This window comes from Agelaius phoeniceus, chromosome 3 (genome assembly GCF_051311805.1).
Source record: "Agelaius phoeniceus isolate bAgePho1 chromosome 3, bAgePho1.hap1, whole genome shotgun sequence".
Classification (NCBI taxonomy): domain Eukaryota; kingdom Metazoa; phylum Chordata; class Aves; order Passeriformes; family Icteridae; genus Agelaius; species Agelaius phoeniceus.
The window spans coordinates 104,113,999-104,135,681 of NC_135267.1; the positions used below are offsets into that span (position 1 = coordinate 104,113,999).

Consider the following 21,683-nt stretch of genomic DNA (forward strand, 5'->3'; position numbering starts at 1 on the left):
CCTGCCCACAAACACCTGCACCTGATGGGCATGGCAGGACATGGGGCTTTGCAGGGGCTCTGTGTAACTCCAGCATTGGTTGAAGTGCCCTTGACACCTCAAGTTACTGATTGCAAGCCTCTCCCAACACCTCCCAGTGAATGACAGAAAGAGGGAAAGGTGACACAGGAGGGAAAAGTGGCTTCACTGCCATTAATTGATGGTGAAAACCTACTTGCATTATTTCCTCCAGCACAAATAAAGGTGAAAAACCTTGTTTCTGCTCAACAAGGCTATGGCTAAGATAGGCAGAGCTTTGATTAAAATGTGCTGGGAGAGTCAAATGTGTGTTTTGGAGCCCAAAACATGGAATTTTTTGTCAGAAGTTGTACTAAGAGGGGAAAAGCTTCCCAGGCTCCCAGTGGCACACCAGGATTGTAGAGAGCAGGGTATGAATTTCTTTTTCTCTTTGAGCATCCACCCTAAAACACAATTTCTAGAGCTTTATTAAATGGCCCTGAGCGTGAAAGTGGGTGCTACATATATGTATATTACAAGTAATATTAATGTAGATGTGTTACAGTAAATTTCCAATACATCTTCCTTTCTTTCTCCTCTTTCCCCTCATCTCCATTGTAACATATTTTTGAGGTGGAGCTGCTGAATCACATTTAGAGGGGCTGAGGGATTGTTTGTGTGTTTTCCTTCAAGGCAGCACTGTCTCTGGCAGCTGTGGTGGTGAAGATGGTCCTGAGCTCTTGCCAAGGACCTGTGGAGAGCTGAACTCCTGCTTGTCTCAGGAGCCTCCTGTGCTTGTGAAAAGACTTGGTGCTGTCCGGGGTCTGGATGAAAGTTATTGTTTGAATTTCTTGTAGTTTTAATTTCTTGTAGGAAATCAACATTCAAAAGTTAATTTAAGACAGTAAAAACGTAGCATTTAGTGCAACTAAAGGTGTGCATGCACAGAGATAGGGGTCAGCTGTGAGCCTCCATCTGCAGTCCCAGAGATGTGACCCTCTGCAGCTCTGCTCCCAGTGGATGCATTGCTCCACCTGCAAATGTGTTGGATGCTAGGGCTTGAAATTACTCTATATCTGCTCATTTCAATATATATGAACCTGACTAAAGCCTCAGACCTGGCTACTTCAGTATCAAGAAATCTTCTCAATAGTCAAAAATTTCCTTGCTAAATTAGATCCATTTCTCTTTGGTTTTTACCTTCTTTCCTTTCTCACCCAAAGCTACCCCAGGTAATAGTGCATTTTAAAAATGGACATCTAAGACTATTTAGAATTATTTGAGTAGTTACCATGTAACTGCATTAACTTGCCCAGCTGATGTGTGTGTGGTCTGAGAGGACAATTTGTGGGCAGGGTTTCTTCTCCCCTGTACTCAAAGCAGGTTTTGGTACAGCTTTCTGTAATTTACATCTCTGTGTTTCAATGAATTTAGGATTCCCCTGTCTCACCAGTATATTTCTATATATTTTACTAATACAGTAAATCTAGTATATTTTACTAATTTTTGGAATTGTCCTGCCAAACTTAATGTTGCTGGTGGAGATAATGGGAAGAAGGACACAGGACACTTTAAATCCCACTGTTACAAATCTCTGTGCTGTAGGTAACTAAGACCATCTATTTGCCAGCCTCAAGGTGAAGGTGATAAATCTTGCTCATCCTCAGGACACTTTGCCAAGTGACTGATTAAAAGCAATCTTCACAGGAATTGTTCTCTCTGCAACTGGCCCATAAAAATCCCAAACCAATCCCTCTTTTCTTAGTTACTCCAGTACCTGTAGTAGAAGAAAGCTGTTGGTTCCCTGAGAAGACTTGAATATTCTTCTTTTAAACTTCTAGCACTACTCTTCACTGCTGGTCACGGTGCCCTGCAGGTATTCCATTCTGCTGAACATCAGGGCTACACAAGAATTAAATTTTTTTTTTCCTCAATGCCTTTTGGCTGCAGGTGTCAGTCTGCAGACAGAGTTTCTAGAGAAGGCATGTCCTGCCCCAGGAGAAAAAGCTGGAGCAAGCAGCAAGGCTGCCAGCAAAAGTGCTTTTTGGAGGTAGACAAGTGGCTGATTGGCAGTGCTGGGGAGGCAGGGGAGTATTTGGGTGGGGAAAGAAGGTATTGAAACAGAGAAGAGGTTTTAACTGTAAATGTATGGTGGGCATAAGGGAGACAAAACACTGCTTAAGAAATTGTGTGATTTAAAAAATACATTATTTGGCTGTCAAGTGAATTATAGAGGAGAAAGGGAGATTATTCATTAGATGCATCATAGCGACAGGACATAAAGGATTAGACATGCTGTGTGAGCCATAAAGCTTTCAACCAAGCAGGGAAAGAGTAATGATCTTGGGTTTATTGTGCTGTTTTCAGGCTGACAAAGTTCTAATTTTGTTCCAAAAATAAAGTTATGAACCAAATAGAAAGGGCTCTTGAATTGTGTATGTTCACTTCTGTGATGGTGTTGACTGTGCAGAGACAGTTTGATCACTATCTGTCAGAGCTGCAGAGAAACCTCTGCTTCATGGGAGCCCAAATAATTCTCAAAACAAATGCAGATAAAATTTCTTGTTATTGATTAGCTTCCTGGCTTCTTTTATTTGCCTCTGCAGCCCCCTCTGTTAGTGCAGTGAATTGCTGGTGACTTGCAGGAGCTGGCAGGGTGACCTCAGCTTCTCAGGGGAGCAGGGCTGTGTTTGATGTGCCTCTGCTGGCTCTGCAGAGCCAGGAAATGCTGCTCCAAAAAGTGCCTCTCCTGCCTCTCACCCCCACTCTCCTGAGTCAGATAATCATCTGATAATTATCTACCCACTGTCCTGGGCAGATAATTGTCAGCACCCAGGACATCCCTCCGGCTGTCCTGAGCAGCCAAGACCCCTGCCAGGGGGATCAGAAGCCCTGGCATGGAGCCCAAAATGCCTGTGGATTTGATTATGACCCATGGAGCAAATTACCAACCTTAGATGAAGATCAGCAAGCTCCAACAGTTTAGGTAGAATAATAGTGAAGTTATCACAGGGTGAAAAAGTAGATTTTGGGTTTTCTGGAATGGGGATTCAGGGGGGCAAGATGGAGGGATCTGGGTGTGTCCAGCCTTTCTCCTTCTTCTTCTTGGCCTCCATCTTCTGCTGTGATGTTGGCACTTACAGATTGGTTTAGAGTAGAAGCTCACTGTCTAACATAGGTGATAGGTACTGGAAAGTAATTGTAAACATTGTACACATTGTAGTTTTTAGTATAAAGACATAACACAGCCCCTGGGGCAGGCAGAATCCCTCAGACTGTCTTGCTGAGCGGACCTTGGCAGGTCAGGAGGAAGAACTTTATAGGTAAGATACAATAAACAACCTTGAGACCGAGAAATGAAGAGCCCTGACTCCTTCTTCAAGTGTTGGGCTGGGAAAAAGAGACTTTGGAACTCTTCTCGGGGTCACTCTGACCAGCCAGAGACCCCAACTGATAATCATCTGTCAGCCAGGGGGAAATGCTGCTGCCACCTCCTCTGGCTGTGCCACTGCAGCACCACTGACCCCAGGCAGGCAGGAGCATCCAGGCTGCCTTTCACACAAACATCAAACCCAGTAAAAACAGGTGAGGGACCCGTGTCAAGCTGGAGAATTGACCTAACAAAGGAATAGCAGTGGCCTGGCTTCAGCTGGGACAGAGTTAATTGTTCTTAGCAGCTGGTACACTACTGTTTTGGATTTAGGATGAGAATAATGTTGATAACACACTGATGTTTTAATTGTTGCTCGACTGCTGCTCAGGGACCAGCTGGGCACTGTTCAGCAGGTGGTGAGCAGTTTGATTGTGCATCACTCGCTTTACTTGGGGCTTATTCCTCTCTTTCTTTTTGTTGTCTCCCTTTCCATCATCATTCTTAATGCTGTTGTTACAAGAATTTACTTTATTTCAATTATTAAACTGTTTTAATCTCAACCCAGAGGTTTTACCTTTTTCTGATTCTCCTCTCCACCACACTGGGCTGGGGATGGAGTGAGCAGGCAGCTGCCTGGTATTTAGTTGCCATCTGGGGTTAAACCATGACAGCCAGGCACTTCAATTTTATTGCTTCATATTTATTGTGACTTGGATAGTCCCTTGATTGGCTGTGGGGGAAAACTTAAAATTAAATTCTAGAGCATTTTGTTGACTAGAGCAGCATGTTCTGCTCTTTTACAATACTCAGAATAAGGTAGTTGGTGAGGAATGTAAAAAATACACTTAAATCCCTTCTGTAAGCAAAATTAGAAACTCAGAGGAGCAATTTAACCTCCAGAGCTCACAAGAGGACAATATAACAGTGTGGTCACCTGCAATTTTTGAGTCATTCACTCCTTTGAATCATTATTATGTGATTCACACAGGCTGAGTGAAATTGCAGACCTGCCCTGCTAGCTGCTATCTTTACTTTTTCCTTCAAGCTTTTCCCATGTTTCTTAATTCTCTCCCTTCATTTACTTCACAGGAAATTTATCTGAATTTCTGAACTGCAGTTAACAAAGAGAAGGATGTATTAACTACACAATCAACATATAAGGGCTGTGGCACATGATAGAAGCACCAGAAAGATAATGAGATATTTAAAAGAAGTTATTCTGATTTATAAGCACTGGAGAGTTGCATTTTCACACCCTCTAAGCAATTTGAAGGTTAGAAGTGTACTTGAAAGAAACTTCACAAAGATTTCTTATATTTGCTCATTGATGCTTTCATAACCTTCATGTCTTTCCCTTTCTCATGAGTTCCCACTGATGATAGCCTTAATTAAATCAGAAGATTTTGTTAGCAGTTCCTAAGTGTATTCCTCCTCTTTGGGTTGTATTGTACAATTAAATGAATTTCTTAGACTGTTTTTCTTAAAAGATCTGTTTCTTCTTGTAGCATATTCCCATTCTTGTCAGCAAGCCCTGTCAGCAGCTGAAGCAAGATCTTTCTCACCAGCTTTTTTTTTTTTCCTTCTTCTTCTTTTTGGAGAGACAATGTTGCATAAAAACCAAATAGGAAATAACTATTTCCAAGCTTGAGCCGCCACAAAAAACTTCAGCAGATCCTTTCTTCATTCCAAAAGGTTCCCTTACGGGAATGTTTTATCATTTACTCTTTAAGTGGGTCCCCTCTCTCATGCTGAGCCTCTTCTTCTCTGCCTAACTAATATTTCTTCATTAATCTCTTCATCAAACACAAAAAAATGAGGTGTTGTGCATCATAGTTTGGGAAAAAAAACCTCATCAATCTCTTCTCTGGAAAAGAGATCATATTTAGTCATTTCATTCCATACTTCATCCCTCTTTCTTTTGTGTCTGGGTTTGCACTTTTGCATTCCAGCTTTGTTCTCAATCCTCCATAAAGTCCTATTAATTAAATGCCTTTCTCAGTCACTTCTTCCCACTATCTTAAATATGGATAAGCCTGGGAAAGGTCAGCAGCTTCAACTGCTCTTTTAATACAGAGTGGAGCCAGCTATAAAACAAAGCCCAGATAAAATCAAATCAAACCTGGAAGGACTGAGCTGAAAAGCAATAATTGCTTGGCTGTCCTCAACAGAACTACAGAAGTGCTTAATTTAAACCTGAAAACAAAACTGAGAGGATTATTGGCAAGAACTTGATGAAAGAAAACCCAGTTGATAATATTGATTGTAGTTGGCAATTTTTTCCTCCAGAAAGTGCTTTACGAACACTAATTAACCACGGTATTGCACAACTTGAGGATCTCTTGTAGCAGGGTTTTTTAGCTTTGGTTCTTCTGTGATATCTGGCCAAAGATTAAGCAAAGTATAGCAAAGCTTTTTCTAGTGGAGAAATGGACCCATTTTAATCTAGTGACCAGTTTTGGTGTGTGCTATTGTACTCTGCTTAATCAGGCAGCAGTCAGCACTTCTTGATGGAGGTGCATTTTTATTGCATTTGCAAGGAATGCCCCAACAAAGGCAGGAATGATGCATCTGACACCATGTTTTCAGAAGGCCAATTTATTACTTATTTATTACTTATTTTACTATATTATATTAAAGAATACTACACTAAAGAATACAGAAAGGATATTAACTGAATGCTAAAAAGATCATAATGAAAACTTGTGACTCTTTCCAGAGTCCTGACACAGCTTGGCCCCAGTTGGCCAACGAGTGAAAACAACTCACAGCAGAATGCAATGAAACAATCACCTGTGGGTAAACAATCTCCAAACACATTCCACATGTGAGCACAACACAGGAGAAGCAAATGAAATAAAAATAGTTTTCCTTTTCTCTGAGGCTTCTCAGATTCACAGCAGAAAAATCCTGGGCAAAGGGATTTCTTCAGAGAATGTGAATGCCACACATTTGTTCTTGTCTAATTAGGCCTTGAATAGGGGTAAAACATCATATTCACTCCCAGTCCTTGGGTGGAAGGGTTGGGAAGGAGAAGTGCTGGCAGTGGGCCATGTTGCTGGCTCTGCTTGGGTTTGGTTGTTTTGGGTTTTTTTTTAAATTAAAGCTCCTTGGGGCTCTGTCTGTTTCTGCATATCCACAGAGGAGTCTGGAGGAGCCATCTAAGGTCCAACCACTGCTGAAAAGCACAGCAGTGCTGCTGTCTCTGCAGTGTTCACTCTTCCAACAAGTGAGTCCCTATGGTGGTGATCATGAGACTGGCCTGTAGAAAAGTTAAACGCAGTTCCAGTTACCAAGGGTGAATAAAAAAAATTAAATAACTATTTCCTTTGCCTGCAGTCAAATTTGTCATGCATCACTGATATGGAGCCCCTCAAGATCTGAACCAAACCTGAAATTTTTTTTTTTAAAGTTATTAATCAGCAGCAATAGCTGGGCAGTTATGATTAAGCAATTGCATTGTGAACCTCATAGTCTTGGCTAATCTTTTGTTTTAAGGGAAAGGGAAGACAATCCCAAGAGAAATGGGTAGTCTGGACCAGAGCCACCAGGAGTGCAGTCAGCAGAACTGAGCAGCAACTGGGGGAAAGGTAATTCTGGCAGTGGGAGACCACAGCCACCGACCCACTGACCACCTGCTCAAAATGGACCCCAGGCTCAAATGGAGGGAACAACTGTGCATGCAGGCTAATTAGCATGAGAAATGAGAGATAGGAACTAGCAAATAGGGGGCTGAGTACTGATTAAAAAAAAAATTATGTAATCTGTAACCAGGGGATGCTGATGCCTTTGTTAAAATGTTTAATTAAAGTTTGGATGGTCAGGTAGCCAGACTTTTATGGGTTACAATCCAGCTCCTGACTTGGCACAAACTAGGAAAAAATGTTAGAACTACCTCACCTTAGTGTGTGTGAATTGATGTTGAGCACCAGGTAATGAGCTGGCATTTGGGACAATGGAACTAAAAGCAGAGGAAATCTCAGTTTAAGTTTCTGTCTCCATCTCTCATTCTCACTGTGCAGCACAACAGCAGCTGCCTAACCCAAAAAACCCAGTGGCCAGTTCTTCTTTATGATGGGTAAATCACCAAGCCTCACAGGTTTCAAAACACTTGGTAGCACACAGCCTGTCCTTATCATACTCTCATGCATTAGGTACAATTGTTTATTTTCACTTTGACCACCGGTGTCTATCTTCCATCTCCAGCTTTGCTATTCCCAGAGATCTGAAATGAAAAGAGGGATACATTTTGAAGTGACAGCATCAGTTCTTTGCACTGATAAGTAAAACTGACCTGTCATTTTAGGTAGAAAAACCTGCTCTGCAGCCACACCACAGCATGGTCTTGCCCTGCTGTTGGGCAGGAGCAGCCTCAGCTGTGGCACTGCCCTGGAGCCACAGCAGGAATAAAAACCTCGTTGTTCTTCAAGCACTCAACACCTCAAAAACCTCTAAAGTCTTGTGATTTTGATGAAGACTTTGAGAAGAAGAGAGAGATCAAGAGTTTTATCTGTCTTCTCCATAGGTATTGCAACTGATTCCTGTTTATTGCATCACAGCTCCTGCCTCATTGCTGCAAAGAGAAGAAAAGCAGGAGTGAGGTGTGGGACCTCAAACCAGCTTGGTTGTACCTCAGCCTGTGCTGGGGGAGCAGTGTCACTGGGGGAAGGGGGAAGAAAGCAATCCCATTTTGGGTAGAAGTCTGCCCAAGTGCTAGCTGCAGTCCCAGGTGGTGGGTTTGTGTTCCAGGCTCTAATAAAACCCACCTGTATGCAATCACTGCTGGACTAAATGGAGGGAGATTTGGTGAGCACATGTGTGTTCACACCAGGATTTTGAGTGGAGATGGAGCCTGCAGGAGCTGTAGCTCATAGTTCTGCCTCTACCAGTGTGGAGGCAATGTGGGAAGCCAAGCACAAAACTTCAGACCCAGCTGACACTGACACTGTGCCTCCATTGTCACAACCCATTCATTTTCAAGCATTTTTAAATTTAGCACAGCTTATTAGAAGAAGGTGCTTAACTCCAGATGGTGTTACCTGGTTTTAAATGTCATTTCAAGGGGAAGGGCTGCTTCCCAAGGGCTCTGTGGTTTTCCAAGTTCCACTGCAAGTAAAGTAAAACTGAAAAGGTTTGGAGAAGGGTTGCCTAATGAATTGCATCCCAGCCAGGAGTAATTAAACAGGCTGTGGCTTCTCAGCATCAGTAGAGTCAGTAAGATGGGGAAGGTTCATTTGCTGGTCCTCGTAGATCAGTGTCATGAGACACCCCACAAAGCTACTGGGTGGCAGGTTTAAAATTAAAATAATGAAGTATGACTTCACATGGTTCATAATTCAGCTGCAGAACTCATTGCCACCAGCCACTGGGGGCCTATCACTCAAATGGCTTCCAGGGGAAATTAGCCTGTTCAGGGAAGAGAGCTCTGCCAGCACCTGCTAACAGCAGAGATTCTCACCCACAGCTGTGGTCAGGAGCCACAGAGCCAGTGCTTTCATGGAACTATTGCTGTACATGCTCCTCTTCTTCCTCCATCCCCTAAAACATCCCAGCAGCTACCAGCAGAGGAACCAGGGTCTGGTAGTGCTGCTATTACAGTGCAAGGATTCCTCAGCCCCAGTCAGGAAGGGGATATTAAGCAGCACAAGTGCAAATAGCCACTCTACATCTCATGTGCAGAGCAATGCTGGGTGTTGCAAGAAGGTGGGGACACAGTGAGATAAATACAGAAATATATTTGAGCCTGCCCAAAATCATGTATCAGCATAAAAGGGGACTAAGGGCTTCCCTGGTCTCAGGCTTGTGATGGTGCTGTCCTTCAGTGTTGGTGCAAAGGAGCTGTATGATGTTAGAACAGGGAAATGAATTTTATGATAATTACCAAATAACACAGAGGAAAAAAAAACCCAACTATCTTCTTATGCTGGGTAATAGAAATACATTCAGTGCTTATAATGATCCCTCTAATCTGAGCAGGATCTGAGCTTCATGTTTTGGAAGAGAGGGAGTGCTCAGACATAATTCCAGTGCAGCTGCAGACAATGCTCTTTTGTGGCTGATTATCCATCCATAATTCAGGCTGGTGAATTCAGCCTTTTCAGTTTTGCACAGCCCATTGGCTTCCAGACTACTTAGGTTTTCCCCAGTATTTTAAATGGTAGAAATCATGCCAGAAGGTGACAGCTCTGCAGTCTTACCCAGGTGTATGTTAGCCACCATCAGTGTCTGCCCCTAGAGTAGTGCTGAGAGCTCCTGCCTGGGAGCTGGGAAATTGGGATACAGCTGGCTCCTCAGCTTGTGTGAAGGTGCACTTCATTGCTGCTGGTGAAACCTCTCCTGTGTGCAGGAAAGGCAATCCCCAGTTATTACGTTGTAGGGAAAATACCAGCTGGAGAACCTGTGTAGCCCCGTGGTTTTGAGGTGTGAGTTTGGGTTGCCTTGAGAATAATGCAGTTTTTGGGTTAAAAAAGAAATAATTTGGTGGCCCCACTGCAATTTTTGAGGTGGCAGACCTCTGGCTATGTGATTTATATATGATTTGCAAATCCTGGGATGCTGAACTACTGTGTTTCTTTTCCATGTCCTGGGTGTAGTTGGCAACTAGAGCAGCACTAGACAGAGCCAGGATGACCTGCAGCTGCTCTTCCTTTACTTCTGCAGAAAAAGTTTTCTAATGATGCCTGAGTCCTGCTGACTCAGCACCTGATTTTTACGTTTTTTTTCAGGAAAAATAGCAGAATTTTTCAACCAGTTGGCCTCATCCTCCCTCCTGGCTTCGAAAAATCTATGAATCTGAAACACAAAAGATGAAGAAGGATTTCTGCTTGTGCCAAGAAAACCCTTTTATTTCTCAATGTTAATATTTCTAATTTACATTTACTGCTTGGGGGTTTAGAGATTATTTGGAACAGAAACTATGAACCCTCCTTCCACATATGCTGGTTCAAGCAGCTATTTATAGCTTTTGATTTGCAGTTGGAAAAAGAACCATAAATATTCCCTACTTCAGCAGGAAAATAGTTCCAGCAATATAAAAAAAGAGCCTCAGTACATAGGAATGGCATAGGATTTGGGCTTCATTGATTTTGCTGTTTCAGCTAAGATTTATCTCTTTGAAGTTTCTGAGACTGGTACAGTCTTGTGTCCATTTTAAGACAGCAGAGCCCTATGTTAAGCTTTGCATCATTAACAGAATGGTGGGCAAAAAATGCTCTGTGAAAACAGCCCAAGCCCTTGGCTTTATGCTCCTGAATATTCTAGGAGGAGGAGACCTAAAAATCACTGATGTGAAAGTTCTCTATGTGTTATTATGCCTTTGGGGACACAGTAATAATCTGTGATACCTCACCTTTTAACTAGTCATCTATGATGGGGAGAGAGGGAAAAGGGCTGTAATTGTTCTGCATGTTTGTTAAAGGATTATTTCACTATGTATTTGATAAAATACAATCCCTCATGATCATATATAATTTTACAGTGTTAAAAATAAATATCACAATAGCTTTTTACAGTTTTTTTTTTTTATTTTAACATAGCTGGGTAGGTGTTTCATATGCAGTTTATTGAAGTTGTATTTTTGATGTCTCCAAGGGGGATGTGGAATTGCTCTTCCCTGGTTCAGAATTTCTCAACACACTTAGTGCACCTCTTCTCTTATTTCTGTTGCATGCAGTTCCAGTGGAAATGAATGTTCTTAATCCCAGCCAACTGAGATGCAAACATTTAAAATTAAATATAGTTACTCATTTTAAAAGGTCACTCTTGTCTTTTTATTAGTGCTATTTATTTCCTCCAACCTGTTTCACATTCAGATCACTGAAATGAAGAGCAGTGCAACCCAGAACAGCCAGAGCTGGGGCTGAGAGTGGAGGGGAGAATTCTGCCACATGTGGCTCCTTGGTCTTAATGTGTTGCCACTTATCCCTTGGGCTGTGCACAGTCTGCAGAGACAGGCCCAGTCCTCTGTGGATCTTCTCTCAAAATCTTTTCTGCACTCCTGAATGCTTGGTTTGCTGCAGTGATGTGCATAGGCTCTATTGCTCGTGGTGGATTTCTGCTCTGAGCTATGTGGACTGCAAAATGCTTTGAGATTCCAAACCAAATGGAGATTCACACTGCCTGATTCTCCTGAGCCCTGTACTCCTGGGTGTAGTTAACTCCTGGGAAATGCCAGCAGCTCCAAATAAGAATGGGAAGCTTCTAAAGGCTGAAATAAGGCTCAAGGCAGCAGGATGGTTTTTTTTAATATTCATAGCAATTAAGATATTAAAATCAATGTCATGAGCTGTCACTTGGGCTGCATTAGCTCTGCTCTGCCATGAACTTGCCCTTTTTCACCACCCAAACCTTCTGAAACTGCAGGAGAACAAACATTTCTCACGGAGCCTAAGCACCCTCTGCTCTTAATCTGAATATGTTTGGATTTCTCAGTGAATCTGCCAGCATCCATTAGAGTCACCATTAAGGGGCCATGGTGGGATTTGAACTAATCAGTACAATTTACAAAATTGTTTGGAGCACCAAAACTTTTAGGAGCAGCTGAGTGCTGAAACCATACTCAGGGGACAGGAGTTTTTCTAACAAATGCAGCTTGGAAGAGGAGCAATCAGTCTGGCTCCCACCCAGATTAATGAAAACCAACATTTGAGCCTGTGATAAACAAAGGAGCAGCCCGAGGTGTTTTCAGCCTTCTCAACAGGCAAGAGAGGCAGAGGAAGGCATCAGGGAAGGCAGCCAGCCAGTCATCATTCTATCACTAAGAATTGTTTTAATTACTAAGGGGACAGAAGAACAGGGGAAATTGATCTCTGGTGCAAAGTCAGAGCATGTCAGATTTGCCATTCTTTCCATTTCCCTCTCCAAGTGCTGCCTCACACTGAGTGATGCTTTTGAACCCCCACATGCCCACTGATGATTTAGAATCCATACTTGCATGAAGGGATTATAATTAAGCTCCTCTGTGGCTTCATACACAAATTTACCACTCCCTTACAGACAGCACCCATCAGCTTTGTGTCTTCTGGCTGCTGTGGCATCATTACACCCAGATCAGATGTGGTGTGCAGTTTTAATTTGATACTTTAGCAACAGCCAGGAGCCCTGTTTTAGCTGTCCCTGTGCTTCACATGATTCTGTTCATACTCTGTAAGCTGGGGCAGCCAACCTGAGACAGGAGGCTACAGCAGAGCTGCTCAGCCAGCCCAGATGAGAGCAGGGCTGTCAGAGGGGCTTCAGGAGATGGTGCAACTCCAGGCAGATCTCCTGCCAAAGCCTAAACCCAGGTGTCAAGAACTCACCAATTACCCATCTCTCTCAATTTCCCATTCATTTGGTTTTGAATCACAAACCAGTTTCTAATTGCAGCCAAGTCTGACTTCTGCTTTTTAAAATTCCATTTCCAGAGAAGTGCAGAACTGAGTTGTGGGTTAAGCCAGTCTGATCTCAGACTGGGAACAAGCTGCAGTGCCACTTGGGATTTGCTGCAGAGGTGTCATGGTGCCACTAGCAATGGGCTCTCCCAGGAGATGGGCTGGGCCACGCTGTCACTGTCACATTTTCTGAAAAATCCCTTCACCAGGATTTCTTCTCCTGGGAGGATGAGAAGCCTCAGCTTCTCCTGTGTTTGCTGCTCTGGAATGTTTTCTGGAGATTGTTTATCTAAACATGTGAATTGGTTTTACTTAATGACCAATCAGCATCAGCTGTGTTGGACTCTGAGGGGTCAGTCATGAGTTTTTCATTCTCATTCTTGTTAAGCCTTCTGTCTGTATCCTTCTCTTTCTTTAGTATAGTTTTAGTACAGCAATATAATATAATGATATAATATGATGTAATGTGATATAATGTGATATAATATGATATGATATGATATGATATGATATAATCTAATATAATATAATATAAGCCTTCTGAGAACATGGAGTCAGATTCTCATCTCTCACCTCGTCCTGGGGACCTCACAAACACCACACCACATGCTTGTGCATCACTCTGGCTGTGAAAGCAGCAGAAAAAAAATTCTTTGCCTAAGCTTCATTCAGCTGAAGCAGTTCCTTGTTTGAAGCTGCCAGCCATGAGATGAGCTCAGGAATCATGTCAGCCTGAAGTGGAGGGGCCACAAAGGGAGTGAGGAGAGAAGGGCACAAGGCAGGTAGTCCCTTGGTTAAATAGAGAGAGAGCAGGATTTGTGCCAGAGGTGGGGCTGGTTCATGGTGGCAGAGAGGGCTCACAGGGGTGGTGCTGTGGCACAGAGCTGTTCTTGTTGTGCAGAGAGAGACAGAGAAGCTTCTGCTGGTAATTCTCTGTCCCTGTAGGCTGTGGTCAGACCCTGAGCCAGGCAGGAGAACTCATCTGCCAGGGGAGGAGCATCCTGTGCTCAGCCTCCCGTACTTCTGGCCTTCAGGTGAATTGCCAGTCCCCTGTGTTGCTTTGGAGCAGGACATGCAGACCTGCAGGCTTTGTCTGCATCAATAATCCTCTCTCAGGGACAGCTGGGCTTGGAGAATGGCCCCAGCTGCAGCCAGAACCCCTCAGGGCTTGGGTGCTCCTCAGGCAAGGGTGGAAAAGCAGGGACATATCTCCTGGGGACTCAGTCCTCCCAAAGGTTCTCTTTGCCTCTCTGCTTCCAATCCTACAAGGATAAACATATTGGTTTCCTGAGCCCGAGCCTCAGCAGTGTTGTCTATTTAAAGAGTAAGGGTTGAAGTGAGTTATTTTTTCCGATATTTTGAGGCTCTTCTTGTGATGTGTTAAAAAATAAGAGAAACAGTCAGGGAAAGGTAAAGAACAAGTGGTTATTTATAACAGAAAGTAGTTAAATGTAAGGCACAGGAAAATTCTTTATTAAAAGAAATTAATTAATTCCTTGATCACGTAGTATGATCTTGTCTACAAGCTCTCATTCAATGTGTGTTTTAAGGTGAGAAGAGTTTCTATTTTTGATAATCATTGTTTGCCAAGACTTAGAGCTTTGCAGACGAGTCTGTTTCTCTTCACCTCACCAGGATTTATAGCTGCAGTCAGCCTTTTAGAGGAACAAACATCAAAGCCTTCAGCAGGTGTGCAGTGACCAGGAAATGCAGCACAAACTCCAGAGAGGAGGTGACAGGATATTTCCCCTGGGATCCTTGTAAAAATGACATGGAAAAGACAGGACTGTGTGCAGATTGCATTGTGAGCCCTGCAGAAAATGTATCAGCCAAAGGAGGAAACAATCTTGGAGATGCCAAGGCTCATTGAAGGCTAGTGCTCACAGAGCTGTGGGAACTGCTCCCAGTGGCACATTATTAACCAGCCTGGAATAAAGGTGTTTTCCATGAGCTTGTGTGCCAAAGCCCAGCCATCAGAAGTATTTCACTGTGGCACTTCTGAATTGCAGGGATGCAGTGTCCTGAGCTCATGCAGCTGGAGATAACTGATGGAAGAGCTGCTCCATAGCCCAAGAAGCAGGAGAAGGAAAAACTATGCCTTTAAAAACACTTGTCCAGTGGTGACAAGCACTTCCAGCACAAGCAAAACAAAACAGATGCAACAAAATAAGAGCTCTTCATCTGTCAGGACTGGATGTACATGTTGGGATGTACCTGGTTTCCTAATGTGCCATTGGCATTTGCCAGTAGCATCTGTTTTTTGAGCTACATGTCTGGACTGCATGCTACAAATAAGTAGTTTAGTGCTTGTGTTGCACAAATAGATATTTTCTCTACGAAAATGTTTTCTTGACTGGCTGGACACCAAATAAGAGTGGTCTAGAAATGCAAGCACACCTGAGCCAGCTGATAGCCTGGGTGGTTTCTCTGAGCTGGATGCTGTAGGTGGCACTAGTGGCGTAGCTGATGTTAAATTATGCAGCATTTATCCCCTTTTGGCCGAAGAGGTGGCTTTTGGATTGAGGGAGAGGAGTTTGCAATTATCTGTAGGGCTGTCACATGTTAAATAGTTGTAGTTTTATTTGTTTTAACTTCGTGAATACTCTGCTGCCACTGGAATGACCTCAAAAAGCCCTTCTCAGAAAGCTGTGATTGACATATCTCTTATATCCATGCAAAATGCAAAGGTGTATTTGATATATTGGAGCCATCATCTGCAGTCTGTGTGGAATGAATAGAGCCAAACATATTTGCTTGAGCTGCAAAAATGTCTCACTAAAATAATTAGTTTCAACATGAACAGGAGTTGAAGATTATTTTGTAATCTGCTGCAAGCATCAGTCAGTAGTGTCACAACTAAAAGGGCTTGCTGAGATGAATAGTATTTTGAATTTATTGTTGTGTTGTTACCTACCTGACTGCTTGGCTGCTGTAAATCAAGTGGCACTACTGGAAGCATGTGGATGAATGCCAGCTGGAGATCTGGCCCATTATCAAACTATAAAATTCTCTTTCCAGAAGTATTTTACTGGGCAAGGCACCCAGCTCTATATATAAGTTTCTTAATTGAAACAGATGGCAAGAGGCCATAAATTTTTGTGGTGTGTAACGCAGACAGGTAACGAGGACACATTTATCAGCCTTGTGGTGAACCAGAGGAACATAAAAGGGAGCTCAGAGAAATGTGCCATCCTAAAAGCAACAGGATGGACTCACAGCTTCAAGGCTTTAGTATCTGGTACGTACCCTTCTTTTCATACAGCTATTTTTAAATTCCTGTGTTTGCTGCTGCAGCAGTGGGTTCAGAGGGGTGGCAGGGTGATGGAGCAGGCAGTGGTGTGTGCAGTGTACCTGGAATGACTGGATTTTATCAAGCATGCCTGTTAAACAGCTAGAGAGAGGAAACCTGCTGTGAAATCCAGAGGAACTGAGCCTGAGCTGCTACAAGGAGAGCTTGTCTCAGCTCCCTTTATTTCCTGCTTTCTCGGCTGGCTGAAGACTGTTGAAGTGGGGAAATGTTTAATCTGGCTTTGCTTGTCAGTATTTCCCAGCTCAGCAGACACAAGCAGATAAAGTATTGATACTCCTGAATACACCCAAGGCACACATGTAGGATTTCTTTTCACTTTTGACTTTTAATTTGTTCAGTTTTCAGCACTCAGGTGGCACAGCAGATGGGTGGGCTGTGAAGGTCTGGTCTTACCCTGCTGCCTGGAGCAGGAGAATCAGGGAGGGAAACTGCTGGAGCTTTGCCACACTGCCATGGCTCTTGCCTGGCATGAGTGGTGGCAAAAGATCCATGTCTCCCAGCTGTGCTGTTCCACATGCTCTGCTGACCCAGACAGTGCCAGCTGTGCAAGGGGTTCAGCATCAGAAGGAGCTCACATCACTGCATACATTTCACAAGGGGTGAGCACGAGGCGGTGGCACCACTCTGCCAACAGCAAACTTCCCCTGAGAAATTACATCCTGTGCCCCACCAGCCATGGATCAGAACTGCTCTGTAAGGAGACCATGTGATACATCTCTTTATTTTACCCTTTTTAAGTGATAAGTTCAGGGTGTTGTGTGAACTGCTGAGTTCTGGGTAATGAAGTAAAGAGCAGCTGGGAAGTGGTTGACTTTGAGATTATATTTTGTGTTCTTTGACTTCTTGGTGGATTGATTTTTTTGTTACTGTATATTAATGCTGACAAATGAGTTATTTTCCTTTGCTTTTATTTTTTCCCCTTTTGTCTTTCTCTTTTAATTTTTTTTAATAGTTTTGTTGTGTTAGCCTGCTCTTCTTACTAACACCACTTACATACTTTTGCATGCATCCATTGAGAGAAGGGAGGAAGAGCTCTAAAACTTTTCCCATGGCCTTGGGTGGTTCTCTGCAATCATGTTCTGTCACAGTGTGATGCCTTCCAGCAAAACCACGACTTTTATGTATTTTTTTTTTATTATTATTCCTTCCAATTGCAGCTAGCTTACATTGGGCTGCTAGTTTCTGTACCTAACAGAAACTCAGACCAAGTCTGGCTGCTCTCCAGCAGAGCTTGTTTAGTGCTTCTGAGAGCAGGGTCCAAATCATTTCAGCCAAATTTGAGCCAGCAGTAAAAAACCACCAGAATTTTATTTCCCAGCTCAGTATGATGCAGTCAATTCTGTGAATTACTTGTCAAAATAATATGCATGTTGACCCCCATGAGCACACATCATGGCACAGCTTTCCAAAGTGCTCATGAAGAAATTCCATGTATTTTTGAGGAAACATAGTTACCTACATTGTTTTTCAGGATTCAGACAGCATGTCATGATTTCCTTCTTCTTATTTCTTTCTCTGCCTTACTTCTATTGATGTTTGCCACTAAGATAACTTCTTAGCACCTCGCTTTGAAAAATCAGGTTTAAATTGGTCCTTGATTGCCCTCTCCCCTGTTTGTTTCAGATTACATCCCTCCCTGGGAAGCTGCTAGGAAACAAAAACTGCTGCTGCAATTTCCTAGCTTCTGAAATGGCTACAAATCCATTTCCATGTCAGTGCAAAGCCCAGCCTGCCAGTGGGGCTATCCCAGGGGAAGGCATTTGCTCACCCAGGGGTGCTGGGATGGGAGATGGAAGGAGCAGGGGCTGCAGCTTGCTGGTGATGGTGGCACAAATCCTGGGGGCGTTTTGAGCCACCCCCTCTGCTGTCCCCATCCCTTGCCTGTGGCCATACTCTGAGATGTGAAGCTCTGCAGGGTGGTGGTCACTTTGCAGCCACCCACATCCACCAGGGAGCTGCAGTGGTTAGCAGTGATTAGAGAGCCAGCTTTACTCTTTGGAGCAACTTAAACCTCAGCCTGCTGGGTTGAACTCTGTTTACAGTTAAACCAATGATGTGCAATTAAAGAAAAGAGCCCAAGAGGTTTTTACAGAGGGGAGACAGATGGTCCCCAGTTGGAAAGTTACAGCCATGGGAGACAAGAACATTCTAGATGTTTCTTAATGCAAAGATCTTTCATGTTCATCAATAAATATAATATATAGCTATATACCTGATATAAGGAGAGAAGAACATTTTTTTTTGTCCTATGCCATGAGTGGGAAATTGCTGACAAGAACCTCAGCAGCAATTCACAGAGCAGCAATGTCTTTGTGCCAGTAAAACCAGCAGTGGCACAGCATGGGCACTGGGGAGGGACCCTTAGCTCCTGCTTTCAGTTCAGTGCTGCAGTAACACCAAAAACTGTCACCCTCTGGCTGTGTTAGGCCGTGGTTGTGCCACAGAGCTGCCCTGCTGGAGGCAGTGACTGTGTCCAGCTTGGGCACTGCCTGAGGGGCAGACTCTGCTCTGCTGGCTCATTTTGGAGCCAGGGCAGCTCTCAGGCAGCACAATCATTTTGTACCCACAAGATAAAAAACACCTCATCTTCACTCAGACAATAAATTGTAACTTAGTCTTTCAATCAGGTGTTGAAAGTAGTGCCAGAAGCCAGAATTGGGATGGTTCAGGATTCCTTTAGAAGTAAAATTTGAATCAAGATCTATCATCCTGCTGCCCTGACAAAATTTATCATTTAATGGTGTTTATCTTGTGCAGGTGTCAGCTGGTGTTGTCTCTCCTTACCAGCTGACAACAGAAAAAGCCAGTGTATCCAACAGAGCAGCTCAGGAGTGCTGAAGTCTGAATGCTGACATGTCACTAACAAAAATAATGGAAAATATCCAAACAATATCTGTTCCTTTTTGTTATTTGTTTTCTTGCCTCTAAAAATGTTAAATGTCATTTTCATGTGAAAAATTTCATGTCCAACAGCTTAGGGATATTTTACAGTTATATTGCTACTTCTGGACTGTGCATTTATAAGAAGCTGGAAATAAAAAGGGGGCTTCACCAAAGAAGATGTTCTAATTGCTCAGAGAAGGAGCAAACCAGCCCTGTTGGGAAGGAGATCCAACTGCCATCAAGCTCTTCCGTGCTACAGAAACAAGGAAGTTTCTGGATGTGTAATGGAAAAGTATTTTTAAAAACTAGTGGATGCAATCTATTATTGCCCCATTGCAGTGAAGCTTTAATGGATAATGGCAATCTGAGAGGGTACTGTACTCTGGGTGTGCTAGCTACAGTGGAAGGATTAGCCAAGACCTGTTTGCAAAAGTGACACTTCTCTGATGTTCAGATGTCTGAGATATTTATGTGCCAAAGAGCTGTGAAGAGCTGATATACTTCTATATTTATAGAGGGTTTCTCCATTGAGACTGTGAGTCTTCTGCAGGGGGACAGAAGTGCCCCACATCCACAGGAGGTGCAGCTAAAATTCCATGTCTTCCCAGAGCCTTTGCTAAAAGGTGGGGTCAGCAGTGCGGGCTTGGGTTCTGATCTGGAGTGCAGGGAAAATGCACTCATCCTTGGGAGCACACAGCAGGACAGGTCAGTCCTCTCAGAATTCCTCTGCACGATGGGATGGACAGTCTCATCTCTGTTTTAGCACTTTTTCCAAAGCTGATGGCAAGGTCCTCCTGTGGACTGCTTTGGGCATCCTCTTCATCAGTTTGCAAAACTAATGATTGACACTGGAGCAGGCTCAGAGATTTCCAAGATGATGTAGGAAAGTGAATGAAAATGAATCACACAGGAAAAGATAAAAAATGTGATTTGCTCAGCCTAGAAGAACAGGGATGAGAGAAGATCTGATTGTCTATAAACACACCAGGTAAACAAACAGCCTCATTCAGAAGAAAGCAATCCCAATATTGCAGAGATATCATCAGCTAGCTGAGATGAATAAAGTTGGGAGGACCCAAACCCCCCTCAGGAATTGTACTGATTATTCCCACTTAGTGAAGAGCAGATGGGAGAAAAAAAGTTTGTCAGTCAGTTGGACAAGCCACAGAACTTTATCACTCTTGGCTCCACATTTTATCTCACGGTGCATTTTATCACTAGAGGTTTGATGCCACTAACAGGAACAGGATTTTATAAGCAGCAGCTAACTCAATAAACACCATTCCCTCCTACAGGGACAAGTCCTGGAGCTCTTTCAGTCCTTGGGACTGCAGCAGGATTTTCTGCATTCCTGCCACGTTCCTGCTGGGAAGCATTTGTCACGTGGAGTCCCACCACCACTGGTTCAAAGCCAAGTCCAAAATCCTTCTGGGAACAAAGTGACCAGAAGGCACCACTATCCCTGGCACCTTCCCAAAGCAGATCACAGCTTCTGGGTGCCCACAGCAGGGAGCAGGAACTTGGAGTCCTGGCGTGCTTGTCCTAAATGTGTGCAGCAAGGTAAGGTTGGGTGGGTGTGGGAAGGGTTATGTCCAGGAAAGCTGCTGGGTGGGAGGAATGGGGAATGGACCACGAGCTGCTGCTGCTGCTGCTGCTGCTGAAATGTGTCAGCTGAAACTGCAAATGGGGCTTTGCTGTGCTACTTAACTTGATACATTTGTATGAAGGGAAAATTACATTTCCCAGGGAAAAAACAGTGGTTTTGCAGCCTGGCAAGGGTTTCCAAGGGCTTTTTCTGTCAGCTCAGTTCAGGTGAACTCTGCAATGCCAGGTGCTGCCTGCAGACTGCTGAACAGATTCCTGCCAGAGAAACACAAGGCAGTTTCCAGGTGGCAACAAATGTGATTTGTGATGGAAAAAGAATGCAATACCTTCTCTTACACTACCATTAAAACTTGAAATATTCACTGAAATCAAGCCTTTCCCTAAGGATTTCACAGCTAAACCTTGCTCAGAAGGTTAAGGACTATGTTGCAATATTTTAAACTTACTTCAATGGCAATCAATGTGCCAGTTTAAAACATCTTAAATGACTCCTTGAGAATCAGAAGAATGACAAGTGGAAAAAGCTCAGGATTCATCAGAAAAGTTGCAAGGCCTTACAACATCAAAGAAAAATATTCTACTTTCAACATCTGTCCCCACCTTCCCCCATTAAAGTAAAATTAATGTAAGACCATGGTCTTTGTTCCTGGTACGTGGTAGCCAAGAGACACAGGGTAAATGTATGGAATAAAATGGTCTTTGGAATTGGATAGTGCTGTATAAGTACATACAAAGTATCTGGGACATTCTCCAATTAAGTACAGTAGTCCTGTGACAATATTCTGACTGATTCAGTGTAGGAGCCTCCAAAATCACTCCCCCTTCTCTCCTGGAGCCACCTCCTGGTCCCTTCCAGAGCAGCTGAGGTGGCAGCACAAAAGGCAAATGACCTCTGACAGTGGAATTGCTATGACAGTAATAACAAAGCAGCCTTAACACAGGCTCTTCTGGGTGAATTTGATTAATCAGCCAAGGATGAGCTGGCAAAAACTTATGACTCATGGCAAATGAATGAAGTTATGGAGGAGAAATGAATGCCTGATCTGCAGCCCTGATAAAATGGTCCAGTGGCAATGCCATTCAGCTGGAAGGTACTGGAGGCTCTAAATTTGCTCTGGCTCTTTGGTTGTTTGCCAAGCAGATGATAAAG

General features: G+C 43.4%; 1 protein-coding gene across 2 annotated transcripts in view; it reads left to right on the plus strand.

The window, feature by feature from the left end:
• Positions 1–21,683, plus strand: part of MSH6 (mutS homolog 6) — a 124,638-nt gene that overhangs the window by 20,528 nt on the left and 82,427 nt on the right. Inside the window, exon 1 of one of the 2 annotated variants that reach the window (XM_077176049.1) lies at positions 20,378–20,488. The exons of the other annotated variant lie outside the window; for it this stretch is intronic. The gene's annotated coding sequence lies outside the window, so the exon portion shown is untranslated. Of the gene's footprint in view, positions 1–20,377; positions 20,489–21,683 lie in introns of those variants that run through there. 2 annotated transcript variants of the gene reach the window in all.